General features: G+C 44.3%; 1 protein-coding gene across 8 annotated transcripts in view; it reads left to right on the top strand.

Moving 5' to 3' along the window:
• The window catches only part of LOC134337824 (4-galactosyl-N-acetylglucosaminide 3-alpha-L-fucosyltransferase 9-like), an 83,284-nt gene that overhangs the window by 43,745 nt on the left and 24,829 nt on the right, over positions 1-14,710 (top strand). Inside the window, exon 4 of one of the 8 annotated variants that reach the window (XR_010016093.1) lies at positions 10,686-12,209. The exons of the other annotated variants lie outside the window; for them this stretch is intronic. The gene's annotated coding sequence lies outside the window, so the exon portion shown is untranslated. Of the gene's footprint in view, positions 1-10,685; positions 12,210-14,710 lie in introns of those variants that run through there. 8 annotated transcript variants of the gene reach the window in all.

Genomic DNA, 14,710 nt, shown 5'->3' with positions numbered 1-14,710 from the left:
TGTCCCCTTGTATTAAGCAGTGGTGCCCTGGGGAAGAGGCGCTGGCTATCCACTCTATCTATTCCTCTTAATATCTTGTATACCTCTATCATGTCTCCTCTCATCCCCCTTCTCTCCAAAGAGTAAAGCCCTAGCTCCCTTAATCTCTGATCATAATGCATACTCTCTAGACCAGGCAGCATCCTGGTAAATCTCCTCTGTACCCTTTCCAATGCTTCCACATCCTTCCTATAGTGAGGTGACCAGAACTGGACACAGTTCTCCAAGTGTGGCCTAACCAGAGTTTTATAGAGCTGCATCATTACATTGTGACTCTTAAACTCTATCCCTCGACTTATGAAAGCTAACACCCCATAAGCTTTCTTAACTACCCTATCCACCTGTGAGGCAACTTTCAGGGATCCGTGGACATGTACCCCCAGATCCCTCTGCTCCTCCACTCTACCAAGTATCCTGCCAGAGTACTTTGTACTCTGCCTTGGAGTTTGTCCTTCCAAAGTGTACCACCTCACACTTCTCCAGGTTGAACTCCATCTGCCACTTCTCAACCCACTTTTGCATCCTATCAATGTCTCTCTGCAATCTTTGACAATCGTTTACACTATCTACAACACCAGCAACCTTTGTGTCTCTGCAAACTTGCCAACACACCCTTCTACCCCCACATCCAGGTCGTTAATAAAAATCATGAAAAGTAGAGGTCCCAGAACAGATCCTTGTGGGACACCACTAGTCACAATCCTCCAATCTGAATGTACTCCCTCCACCATGACCCTCTGCCTTCTGCAGGCAAGCCAATTCTGAATCCTCCTGGCCAAACTTCCTCGGATCCCATGCCTTGTGACTTTCTGAATAAGCCTACCACGTGGAACCTTGTCAAATGCCTTACTAAAATACATGTAGATCACATCCACTGCACTACTCTCATCTATATGCCTGGTCACCTCCTCAAAGAACTCTATCAGGCTTGTTAGACACAATCTGACCTTCACAAAGCCAGTCCAGCTGTTCCAGGGTTGAGTGAAGAGCCAATGAGATGCAACCTGCTGTGGACCGGTTGCTTCAGAAAGCAAATTTAAGTGGATCCAGATCACTTTTCAGGCAGGAGTTGATATGTTTCATCATCAAGTGATGAAAGGCATCATTTGAGGTCTATCACTATGAGAGACTGCTGAGGTGAGTGAATTGAAATGCTTCTTTTCAAGTCAAATTTGTGACTACAGCTGATCTTTCACATAGTTCTTTTTATACTTTAGGAGCACAAAGGCTATTTACGAAAGATGCATGGTGTAGAAACTGCCCATTCTACCCTTTCAATCCTTACTGACATTTGTAGTCTCCCTGAACTTCCTGCAATGTTTGGTCATCAAACTCTGCCAGCACAAGTCTCAGAAAGATGTCTAGCTTTCAGTTCTATACACCTTGACTATCTGGTTCAGCTTCCTCCTTCCCTCCTCTTTCCTCTTCTTCAATTCCCCACTCTGGTGTTTTACCTCTTCCCATCTGACTATCACCTCCCCCTGGTGCCACCTCTCCTTCCCTTTCTCCTATGGTCCTATCAGATAGCTCCTTCTTCAGCCCTTTGCCGTTTCCACCTATCACCTCCTTGCTTCTTGCTTCACCCCCATGCTCCAGCCACCTGGCTTCACCTATCACCTGCTAGCTTGTCCTGCTTTCCCAGCACCCATCTTCTTATCCTGGCTTCGTCCCTTCTCCCTGCCTCCTCAGTCCTGACGAAGGGTCTCACCCCAAAACGTCAACTGTGGATTCATTTCCATAGACGCCGCCTGACCCGCTGAGTTCCTCCAGCATTGTGTGTGTATGTTGCTCTGGATTTCCAGCACCTGCCAATGCTAACAAGTTCCGTATTCTACCTCAGTTAGTGTGTTACTTTACAATGCCAGTTCAAAGTTCAAAGTAAAATTTATTATCAGAGTACATACATGTCACTACAAACAACTCTAAGATTCTTTTTTTGCGGGCATACTTAGCAAATCTATAGAATAGTAACTGTAAACAGGATCTGTGAACTGTAAACATCGGGAACTGTAAACTGTAAATAAACTGTGCAAAGCAGATATATATAAATAACAATAAATAATGACATGAAATAACAAGATAAAAGAGTCTTTAAATGAGTATAGGTATCTGCTTTTGTTCAAGAGCCTGATGGTTGGGGGGTGGTAACTGTTCTTGAACCTGGTGGTGTGAATCCTGCAGCTCCTGTACCTTCTGCCTGATGGCAGCAGCGAGGAAAGAGCGTGCCCTGGGTGGTGTGAGTCCTGAGGCTCCTGTACCTTCTGCCTGATGGCAGCAGCGAGGAAAGAGCGTGCCCTGGGTGGTGGGGATGCTGCATGCTGCTTTTCTATGGCAACATTTCATTCACATGTGCTCAATGGTGGAGTTAAGACCATAAGATAAGGGAGCAGAATTAGACCATTCAGCCCATCAAGTCTGCTCTGCCATTCCATCATGGCTGATCCCAGATCCCAATCAAAGCCATACACCTGCCTTCTCACCATATCCTTTGATGCCCTCTCCAATCAGGAAATGATCGATTTTTGCCTTAAATATATCCACAGACTTGGCCTCCACCACAGTCTGTGGCAAGGCATTCCACAGATTCATACTCTCTGGCTAAAAAAATTCCTCCTTAACTCTGTTCTAAAAGGTCACCCCGCAATTTTGAGGCTGTGCCCTCTAGTTCTGGATACCCCCACCATAGGAATCATCCTCTCCACATCACCCTATCTAGTCCTTTCAACATTTGGTAGGCTTCAATGAGATCCCCAGGTAATCTTCTAAATTCCAGTGAGTACAGGCCCAAAGCTGCCATATGTTAACCCCTTCTTTCCCCTTTCCCGGAATCATCACGTGAACCTTTTATGGAGTCTTTCCATTGACAATACCTCCTTTGAGATATGAGGTCAAATCTGTTGACAATACTCTAAGTGCGGCCTGACTGGTGTCTTATAAAGGCACAGCATTATCTCCTTGCTTTTATATTCTATTCCCCATGAAATATTACATTTTGCATTCTTTTCCACAGACTCAACCTGTAAACTAACTTTCTGGGAGTCTTACATGAGGACTCCTATGTCCCTCTGCACCTCTGATGTTTGAGCCTTCACCCCATTTAGATAATAGTCCGCACTATTGTTCTTTTACCAAAATGCAATATCATATATTTCCTAACCCTGTATTCCATCTGCCACTTTTTTTGCCCATTCTTTCAGTTTGTCTAAGTCCTGCTGCAATGACATTGCTTCCTCAGCACCAGCTACCCCTCACTGAGCCGTGCGAGCCTCATTCTAACCACTTTCTGCAGGAGCACCATCGAGAGTGGCCTGCCTGGCTGCAAGGCATCGGACCACAAGTCCCTTCAGAGGACAGTAAAAACTGCTGAGAGCTTCATCATGCTCCTGCCCCCTCTTTGTGATATTTACCAGGAAGATTGTAGACGAAGGGCCTGAAGCAGTGTTGAGGATCCCTACAACCCAGTCCACAATCTCTCTGACCCACTGCCGTCAGAGAGGAGGTACAGGAGCATCAGGACTAGCATTGCCAGACTGGGTAACTGACTCTTCCCTAGGCTGTGAGACTAAAGACTACCCTGCCACCACCGACATCTCGTCACTGTTGGGTATCGTTTTCCATTGATTCTATTGTGCTTCTTGGATTTACTGAATATGCCCACAAGAAAATGAATCTCAAGGTTGTATGTGGTGTATGTGTATATACACATACACACTGTATATATTTCTGATTCATGTTCTGCATCTGAACTGGAAAAAGAGGGCCCCTACTAGTATAAAATGTTCCGAAGCCTATTTGAGATTTATCTAACACCTCACCGGCTTCAATAACTTTCAAGCATTTCCAGCGCGAACCTTCAACAGGGGTATGCCTACGAGGAATTCTAAATCAGCTATAAAACCTATTTCTGCCTTAAGACGAAACCAGAAAATGCTGGAAACACCCAGTAGGTCTGGTAGCAGCTTCAGAAAGAAACTGTTAATAGATTCATAAAAAGCTACAGCACAGAAACAGGCCCTAGTTTGTGCCAAATCATTGAAACTGCCCAGTCTAATCAATCTACAGCTGGATCATAGCCCTCTATGCCCCTACCATCCATGTACCTATCCAAACCTCCCTTAAAAGATGAAATTGAAATTGCATGCACCACTTGCACTGTTGTTCCACACCCTCACTACCCTCTGAGTGAAGAAGTTACCCTTCATGTTCCTTTTAAACATTTCACCTTTCACCCTTAACCCATGATCTCTAGTGTAGTCTCATCCAACCACAGTGGAAAAAGCTTTCTTGCATTTACTCTATCCATACCCCTCATAATTTTATATACCTCTATGGAATCTCCTCTCAATCTTCTATGTTCTAGGGAATAATGTCCTAAATTGTTCAATCTTTCCTTATACTTAGGTCCTCCAGACCCAGCAACATTCTTATAAATTTTCTCTGTAACCTTTCAACCTTAGTTACATCTTTCTTGCAGGTAGGTGACCAAAACTGCACACTATACTCGAAATTAGGCTTCACCAACGTTTATGCAATTTCAACATACTAACTACTGTACTTTATACTTTGATCTATGAAGTGCTAAAAAAGCTTTCTTTACAACCCTATCTACCTGTGATGTTACTTCCAATAAATTATGGACCTGTATTCCAAGATTTCTTTGTTCTGCCACACTCCTCAGTGCCACACCCCTCAGTGCCACACCCCTCACTGTGTGAGACTTGCCCCAGTATGTCCTACCAAAGTGCAACACTTCATATGTGTCTGCACTAAATTCCATTTGCTGTTTTTTAGCCCATTGTTCCATTTGGTCCAGATCCCACCAAGTTTTGATAGTCTTTTTCACTGTTCACTACACCTGCAATCTTGGTGTCATCTGCAAATTTGCTGATCCAATTATCATCCAGATCATTGATACAGATGACAGAAAACCCAGCACCGATCCCTGTAGTACACCACTAGTCACAGGCCTCCAGTCAGAGAGGCAACCGTCTACTACCACTCCCTGGCTTCTCCCACAAAGCCAATGTCTAATCCAATTTACTACCTCATCTTGAATGCCAAGCGTCTGAACCTTCTTGACCAATCTTCCTTGCGGGTCCTTGTGAAATGCCTTATTGAAGTCCATATAAAGAATATCCACTACTTTGCCTTCATCAAGTTTCCTGGGAACTTCCTCAAAACTCTCGCTAAACTTGTTTAGACATGACCTAGCACTCACAAAGCCTTGCTGACTATCCCTAATCAGCCCCTGCCTACCAAATAGTAATATATCCGGTCACTTAGAATACCTTACTATAACTTCCCCACTACTGAAGTCGGGCTCACAGGCCTATAACTACCTGGTTTATTTTTAGAGCCTTTCTAAAACAACAGAACAACATCACTGTTGTGGCAATTTCTGAGACTTGGGTGGCTCAGGGACAGGAATGGTTACTTCGAGTGCCAGGTTTTAGATGTTTCAGAAAGGACAGGGAGGGAGGCAAAAGAGTTGGGGGCGTGGCACTGTTGATCAGGATCAGGATAGTGTCATGGCGACAGAAAAGGAGGAAGACATGGAGGGATTGTTTACGGAGTCTCTGTGGATGGAAGTTAGGAACAGGAAGGGGTCAATAACTCTACTGGGTGTTTTTTATACTCCACCAGTAGTAACAGGGACATCGAGGAGCAGATAGGGAGACAGATTCTGGTAAGGTGTAATAATAACAGGGTGGTGGTGGTAGGAGATTTTAATTTCCCAGATATCGATTAGCATGTCCCTAGAGTGAGGGGTTTAGATGGGGTGGAGTTCATTAGGTGTGTTCAAGAAGGCCCTCCTTATCCGTGGGTTCCGCATGCGCGGATTCAACCAACCATGGATCGGGAAAACCCAGAAGTCCTCTCTCTAGCACTCGTTGTTTGAGAATTTTTTCTTGTCATTATTCCCTAAACAATACAGTATAACAACTATTTACATAGCATTTACATTGTATTAGGTATTATAAGTAATCTAGAGATGATTTAAAGTATACGGGAGGATGTGCATAGGTTATATGCAAATACTGTGCCATTTTATATAATGGACTTCAGCATCCACGTTTTTTGATATCTGCGGGGGGTCCCAGAACCAATTCCCCGTGGATACCAAGGGATGACTGTGTGTAGATAAGCCTACAAGAGGAGAGGCTGTACTTGATCTGGTATTGGGAAATGAACCTGGTCAGGTGTCAGGTCTCTCAGTGGGAGAGCATTTTGAAGATGGTGATCACAACTCTTTCTCCTTTACCATAGCATTGGAGAGGGATAGGAACAGACAAGTTAGGAAAGCATTTAATTGGAGTAAGGGGAAATATGAGGCTATCAGGCAGGAACTTGGAAGCATAAATTAGAAACAGATGTTCTCAAGGAAGTGTATGGAAGAAATGTGACAAACGTTCAGAGGATATTTGCGTGGAGTTCTGCATAGGTACATTCCAATGAGAGGGAAAGGATGGTAGGGTACAGGAACAGTGGCTGTTTACAAAGGCTGTTGTAAATCTGGTAATAATAATAGGCATCCGTTAGTCTCGTGAGACCATGGATTTGCTCCTTGGAAGGTTTCCAGGTCATAGGCCTGGGCAAGGTTGTATGGAAGACCGGCAGTTGCCCATGCTGCAAGTCCCCCCTCTCCACGCCACCAATGTTGTCCAAGGGAAGGGCATTAGGGCCAATACAGCTTGACACCGGTGTCACCGCAGAGCAATGTGTGGTTAAGTGCCTTGCTCAAGGACACAACACGTTGCCTCAGCTGAGGCTCGAACCAGCGAATTTCAGATCACTAGACCGATGCCTTAACCACTTGGCCACGCGCCAATACAAATCTAATAGAGAAGAAAAACAGTGCTTACGAAAAGTTCAAAAAGCTAGGTAATGATAGAGAGCTAGCAGGAAGGAGCTCAAGAAAGAAATTAGGAGAGCCAGAAGGGGCCATGAGAAAGCCTTGGCAAGCAGGATTAAAGAAAACCCCAAGGCATTCTACAAGTATGTTAAGTGCAAGAGGATAAGACGTGAGAGTATGACAGTGGAAAAGTGTGTATGGAACTGGAGGAGACAGCAGAGGTACATAATGAGTACTCTGCTTCAGTATTCAGTATGGAAAAGGATCTTGGTGATTGTAGGGATGACTTACAGCAGACTGAAAAGCTTGAGCATGTAGGTATTAAGAAAGAGGATGTGCTGGACCTTTTGGAAAGCATCAAGTTGGATACGTCACCAGGACCGGACGAGATGTACCCCAGGCTACTGTGGGAGGTGAGAGAGAATACTACTGGGCCTCTGGCGATGATCTTTGCATCATCAATAAGGACAGGAGAGGCTCCGGAGGATTGGAAGATTGAGGATGTTGTTCCATTATTCAAGAAAGGGAGTAGAGGTAGCCCAGAAAGTTATAGACCAGGGAGTTTTGCTTCAGTGGTTGGTAAGTTGATGGAGAAGATCCTAAGAGACAGGATTTATGAACATTTGGAGAGGCATAATATGATTAGGAATAGTCAGCGTGGCTTTGTGAAAGGCAGGTCGTGCCTTATAAGCCTGATCGAATTTTTTGAGGTTGTGACTAAACACATTGATGATGGTAGAGCAGTAGATGTAGTGTATATGGATTTCAGCAAGGCATTTGATAAGGTACCCCATGCAAGGCTTATTGAGAAAGTAAGGAGGCATGGGATCCAAGGGGACCTTGCTTTGTGGATCCAGAACTGGCTTGCCCATAGAAGGCAAAGAGTGGTTGTAGTTGGGTCATATTCTGTATGGAGGTCGATGACCAGTGGTGTACCTCGGGGATCTGTTCTGGGACCCCTACTCTTTGTGATTTTTATAAATGACCTGGATGAAGAAGTGGAGGGATGAGTTAATAAATTTGCTGATGACACAAAGGTTGGAGGTGTTGTGGATAGTGTGGAGGGCTGTCAGAGGTTACAGCGGGACATTGATAGGATGCAAAACTGGGCTGAGAAGTGGCAGTTGGAGTTCAACTGAGATAAGTGTGAGGTGGTTCATTTTTGTAGGTCAAATATGATGATAGGATATAGTATTAATGGTAAAACTCTTGGCAGCGTGGAGGATCAGAGGGATCTTGGGCTCCGAGTCCATAGGACACTCAAAGCTACTGGGCAGGTTGACTTTGTGGTTAAGGAGGCATACTGTGCATTGGCCTTCATCAAATGTTGCAGCTATATAAGACCCCGGTCAGACCCCACTTGGAGTACTGTGCTCAGTTCTGGTCGCCTCACTACAGGAAGGATGTGGAAACCATAGAAAGGGTGCAGAGGAGATTTACAAGGATGTTGCCTGGATTGAGGAGCATGCCTTATGAGAATAGATTGAGTGAACTCGGCCTTTTCTCCTTGGAGCGACGGAGGATGAGAGTTGACCTGATAGAGGTGTATAAGATGATGAGAGGCATTGATCGTGTGGATAGTCAAGGGCGTTTTCCCTGGGCTGAAATGGCTAACACGAGAGGACACAGTTTTAAGGTGCTTAGAAGCAGGTACAGAGGAGATGTTAGGGATAAGTTTTTTATGCAGAGAGTGGTGAGTACATGGAGTGGGCTGCTGGCAATGGTGATTGTGGCGGATATGATAGGGTCTTTTAAAATTGTCCTGGATAGGTACATGGGGCTGAGAAAAATAGAGGGCTATGGGTAACCCAGGTAATTTCTAAGGTAAGGACATGTTCGGCACAGCTTTGTGGGCTGAAGGGCCTGTATTGTGCTGTAGGTTTTCTATGTTTCTATGAGAGGAAGGAAACTTTCCCGAACATATTTGACAAACTGTATCCCATCTACAGTAAGTCTTTTTTTCAGTATAGGAGTCCCAGTCAATATGTGGAAAGTTGAAATCATCTACTATCACAACATTATATTTCTTGCAACAGTCTGTGACCTCATAGCATCATAGAAACTCTTCAGCCCATCTTGTCCATACTGAACCATTTAAACTGCCTGCTCCCATCAACCTGCACCCAGACCATAACTCTCCAGATCGTACTATCCCTGTACTTATCCAAACGTCTCTTTAACATTTGAATTTGTTTTATTAAATCCCCTGGACCTCTGAGTGGTCTATAGTATAGCCCCATTAAGGTGGTCATACGAGGTCTCCAGTCATGACTGCCATGACACTTTCCCTGACGAGTAACACCAACCCTCCTCCTTTACTCCCTCCTGCTCTATCGTGTCTAAAACAATGGAACCTCAGAATATTGAGCTGCCAGTCCTGCCCCTCCTGCAACCAAGTCTCACTCATGGCTACAATATCATAATTCCATGTGTTGATCCATGCTCTGAGCTCATCCGCCTTTCCTATGATATTTCTTGCATTGAAATATACGCAGCTCAGGACGCTGGTCACATCATGCTCAGCCTTTTCATTCCTGACTTGGTCTGAATTCTTACCAACATCTGCCTCCACAACCTCTCCACGAACTGTTCTGGCCCTCTGATTTCCACCCCCCGCAGCATTTCAAACCTTCCTGCTAGGATACCAGTCCTCCTCCAGTTCAAGTGCAATTTGTCCCTTTCTGTACAGGTCCCAACTTCCTGGAAGATAGTCCAATGATCCAAAAATCTTAACTCCTTCCTCCTACACCAACTCCTGAACCACATGTTAAACTGTATAATCATCCTATTTGTGGCCTCACCAGCATGGGTAGCAATCCTGAGATCACAACCCTGGAGGTCTTGTTCTTTAAATGAGCACCTAGCTCCCTGAACTCACTTTGCAGGACATCGTCATTCTTCCTACCAATGTCATTAGCACCTACATTGACCACTACTTCTGGCTGTTCATCCTCCCTCTCAAAAATGAGGGCTTGATCCAGGATGTCCCAGACCCTGGCACCCAGGAGGCAACATAGCATCCTGGAATCTTGTTCTCATTCACAGAACTTCTTTCTGTTCCCTTAATCAACAAATCCTCTGACATTACAGCTCACCTCTTCTCCCCTTCTCCCCTTCTGAACCATAGAGGCAGACTTTCTACCGCCCCACCCCTACCCCAACGGTATCCAAAGTGATATAGCCGATGTTGAGGCAGATGTTCACAGCGATATTCAACACCAGCTACTTAACCCATTCACCACCCTGACTGCCAGCCAGATTCTTGTCTTCCGTACCTTGGTGTAACTACCTCTCTATCGGTTCTGTCTTTCACCCCTCACCCTCCTGAATGATCTGGAGTTCTTCCATTTCCAGCTCCAACTCCTTAATGTGGATTGTTAGAAGCTGCAGCTGGATGCACTTCATGCAGATGAAACTTTTGGGGACACTGGAGGTCTCCCTGCCTTCTCGCATCCTGCAAGAAGTTCATTCAACTCTCCTTCCTGGCATCTCTATTGCTCTAAATTTACAATAATAAAGAAGGAAGCAGTAAAAAACTGAAATAAAATCTACCTACAGTTTTTTTGCCTTCTCTCACTGAAGCCTTGAGGAGTTAAATCCTCAAATCCCCACTCTAACACTGCCCACTCCAACAAAGGGCATTCCACTTGCCCCTGCCTTATTTTTATTTCCCCTTGCTGATGAACCCTGATCTCTGATTGGCCACTGTTGTAATTGTAATGTTTCATGATTATTTGTCAGATGATAGTGAAAAGTCTCCAGACAAAAACATTAAATGTTTTTTTCTCCACAGATGCAGCCTGATCTGTGAAATACTTCCAGCATTTTCTGAACACAAGATATTCTGCTTATAAGACCATAAGATAAAGGAGCAGAAGTCGGCCATTCGGCCCATCGAGTCTGCTCCACCATTTTATCATGAGCTGATCCATTCTCCCATTTAGTCCCACTCCCCCACCTTCTCACTACAACCTTTGATGCCCTGGCTACTCAGATACCTATCAATCTTTGCCTTAAATACACCCAATGACTTGGCCTTCACTGCCGCCCATGGCAACAAATTCCACAGATTCACCACCCTCTGGCTCAAAAAATTTCTTCGTATTTCTGTTCTGAATGGGCGCCCTTCAATCCTTAAGTCATGCCCTCTCGTACTAGACAATCCCCCGTCATGGGAAACAACTTTGCCACATCCACTCTGTCCATGCCTTTCAACATTCAAAATGTTTCTATGAGGTCTCCCCTCATTCTTCTAAACTCCAAGGAATACAGTCCAAGAGCAGACAAACGTTCCTCATATGTTAACCCTCTCATTCCCAGAATTATTCTAGTGAATCTTCTCTGTACCCTCTCCAACGTCAGCACATCCTTTCTTAAATAAGGAGACCAAAACTGCCCACAGTACTCCGAGTGAGGTCTCACCAGCGCCTTATAGAGCCTCAACATCACATCCCTGCTCCTATACTCTATTCCTCTAGAAATGAATGCCAACATTGCATTCACCTTCTTCACCACCGACTCAACCTGGAGGTTAACCTTAAGGGTATCCTGTACGAGGACTCCCAAGTCCCGTTGCATCTCAGAACTTTGAATTCTTTCCCCATTTAAATAATAGTCTGCCCATTTATTTCTTCTGCCAAGGTGCATAACCATACACTTTCCAACATTGTATTTCATTTGCCACTTCTTTGCCCATTCTTCCAACCTATCCAAGTCTCTCTGCAGACTCTCCATTTCCTCAGCACTACCAGCCCCTCCACCTATCTTCGTATCGTCAGCAAACTTAGCCACAAAGCCATCTATTCTATAATCCAAATCGTTGATGTACAACGTAAAAAGAAGCGGCCCCCAACACGGACCGCTGTGGAACATGATGCTGGAAATCCAGAGCAATACGCACAAAATGATGGAGGAACTCAGCAGGTCAGGCAGCATCTACAGAGAGAGATGACAGTCATCGTTTTGAGCCGAGACAACATTTTCTGTTTGTTTTTATTTCAGATTCCCAACATCTGTATAAAAAAACACAATAGAGGAACAGTGTGTCAGGTCATCTCTGCAGTGGCAGAGGTATGTGTTCTGATGCAAGGTCTTGACCCGAAATGTTGACCATCTTTCTGTCTCCATCAATGCTGCTTGACTTGCGGAGGTCCTCCAACAGTACATTTTTTCTCCCGATTCCATTACCTGCAGTCTCTTGTGGATCCAAAATCCACAGTACTTCTGATAGTAACCTATTACTATAAGCTGCACGGCTGCGTGACTGCACAGTAACTGAAATACTCACACGCACATAGCCTTTGTTGCCATGCAGCTCAACATGTTTACAAAATATGAAAGATTTTCTTTGTAATACTATACTTCATTGTACCCTTCATTTAATAAATTAAATCAAAAGTGTGTGATTTTTCAAAGTTTATTCCAAATATTCATAGTATGCATATCACAAAAAAAAATTATTTAAAGTGCTGCACAGTTATCAGGCCATGTAAAAATTTCCTGCTCACAATGATTGGTCCGCACAGCTGTAAAAAATTAGAGGGAGCATTGGTTGGGAGGTTAAAACCTAATGCTTGAACCCTGGGTCTACAAGCCTGTAGATGTCATCGGTCCGATGTCTGCCAGTCCACGGGTACAGAAGAGGCTGGAGGGCTGGAGGTGACCTATCCTGGGGTTAGAGGACTGTCTCTATATCTGAGTGGGTGGGTAGGTGGGATGGAAGAAATGGGCTAATTCTGCAGTTTCATTGCTGTTGTTTTGCTGAGCATGTTGTGTATGCTACTTTAGCATGGGATGCCAGTAAATTTCCTGAAATACCATGGGCTTTTAACTTGGTAAGCAGCATCATGTGTGGCACCTTGTCAAAGGCCTTCTGTAATTCCAAATATACACCATTACTGCATCCCCTTTATCTATCCTACATGTAATCTCCTCAAAGAATTCCAACAGGTTTGTCAGGCAAGATTTTCCCTTAAGGAAACCTTGCTGACTTTGTCCTATTTTGTCCTGTGTCACCAAATATGCCATAACCTCATCCTTAACAATTGAATCCAATATCTTCCCAACCACTGAGGTCAGACTGACTGATCAGGACTTTGATAGGATGTAAAACTGGGTTGAGAAGTGTCAGATGGAGTTCAACCCAGGTAAGTGTGAGGTGGTTCATTTTGGTAGGTCAAATATGACGGCAGAATATAGTATTAATGGTAAGACAGTTGGCAGTGTGGAGGATCAGAGGGATCTTGGGGTCCAAATCCAAAGGACACTCAAAGTTGCTGTGCAGGTTGACTCTGTGGTTAAGAAGGCATACGGTGCATTGGCCTTCATCAATCGTGGGATTGAGTTCAAGAGCCAAGAAGTAATGTTACAGCTATATAGGACCCTGGTCAAACCCCACTTGGAGTACTGTGCTCACTTCTAGTCACCTCACTGCAGGAAGAATGTGGAAACTAGAAAGGATGCAGAGGAGATTTACAAGGATATTGCCTGGATTGGGGAGCATGCCTTACAAGAATAGGTTGAGTGAACTCGGCCTTTTCTCCTTGGAGCGACAGAGGATGAGAGGTGACCTGATATAGGTATGTAAGATGATGAGAGGCATTAATCATGTGGATAGTCAGAGGCTTTTTCCCAGGGCTGAAATGGCTAACATGAGAGGGCTCAGTTTTAAGGTGCTTGGAAGTAGGTACAGAGGAGATGTCAGTGGTAAGTTTTGTACGCAAAGAGTGGTGAGTGCGTGGAATGGGCTGCTGGCGACAGTGGTGGAGGCAGATACAATAGGGTCTTTTAAGAGACTCCTGGGCAGGTACATGGAGCTTAGAAAAATAGAGGGCTATGGGTAACCCTAGGTAATTTCTAAAGTAAGTACCTGTCCGGCACAGCATTGTGGGCCGAAGGGCCTGTATTGTGCTGTAGGTTTTCGATGTTTCTATGTTTCTGTGTCTATAATTAAGTTTCTGCTGCCTTCCTCTGTTCTTAAAGAGTGGAGTGACATTTGCAATTTTCCAGTCCTTTGGCACCATGGCAGGGTCCAATGATTTTTTTGAAAGATCAGTACCAATGCCTCCAGAATCTCTAACTCTACCACTTTCGGAATTTATGTCTTTCAGCTTTTTGAGCACCTTTCCCTTGTAATAGTAACTGCACTCAATTCTCTTCTCTCACACCCTCGAACTTTTTGCACACTGCTGGTGTTTTCCACAGTGAAGACTGATGCAAATGCTCATTTAGTTCATCTGCCATCTCCTTGTCCCCCATTATTATTTCTCTGGCCTAATTTTCTGGTGGTCCTATATCCATTCTCATTTCCCTTTTATTTTTTACCTTTGAGGTGGCATGGTAACTTAGCAGGTTAACGTAACACTAATACAGTTCCAGTGACCTGGTTCAATTTCGCCACTCTCTGTATGCTCATGGATTTCCTCTGGGTGCTCTGATTTTCTCCCGCATTCCAAAGATGTTCAGGTTAGTAAGATAATTGTATAATTACATATGTATAATTGGTTGGCATGTGCTCGTGGGCCAAAAAGGCCAGTGACAATAAGGTATTTCTATCAGAATTTGAATCAGGTTTAATATCACCAGCATATTGCTCTTATTATTTATTGCTATTTATTGATATCTGCATTTGCACTGTTTGTTATTCATTGATCCTGTTTACAGTTACTCTTCGATAGATTTGCTCAGTATGCTTGCAGAAAATACAATCTCAGGGTTGTATGTAATGATATAATCATATGACCATAAGATATAGGAGCAGAAGTCGGCCATTTGGCCCATTGAGTCTGCTCTGCCATTCAATCATGGGCCGATCCAATT

The sequence above is a fragment of the Mobula hypostoma genome, chromosome 2, assembly GCF_963921235.1.
Source record: "Mobula hypostoma chromosome 2, sMobHyp1.1, whole genome shotgun sequence".
Lineage (NCBI taxonomy): Eukaryota > Metazoa > Chordata > Chondrichthyes > Myliobatiformes > Myliobatidae > Mobula > Mobula hypostoma.
Note: the sequence above shows the minus strand (reverse complement) of the source record. Positions and strands in the feature narration are given on the sequence as shown.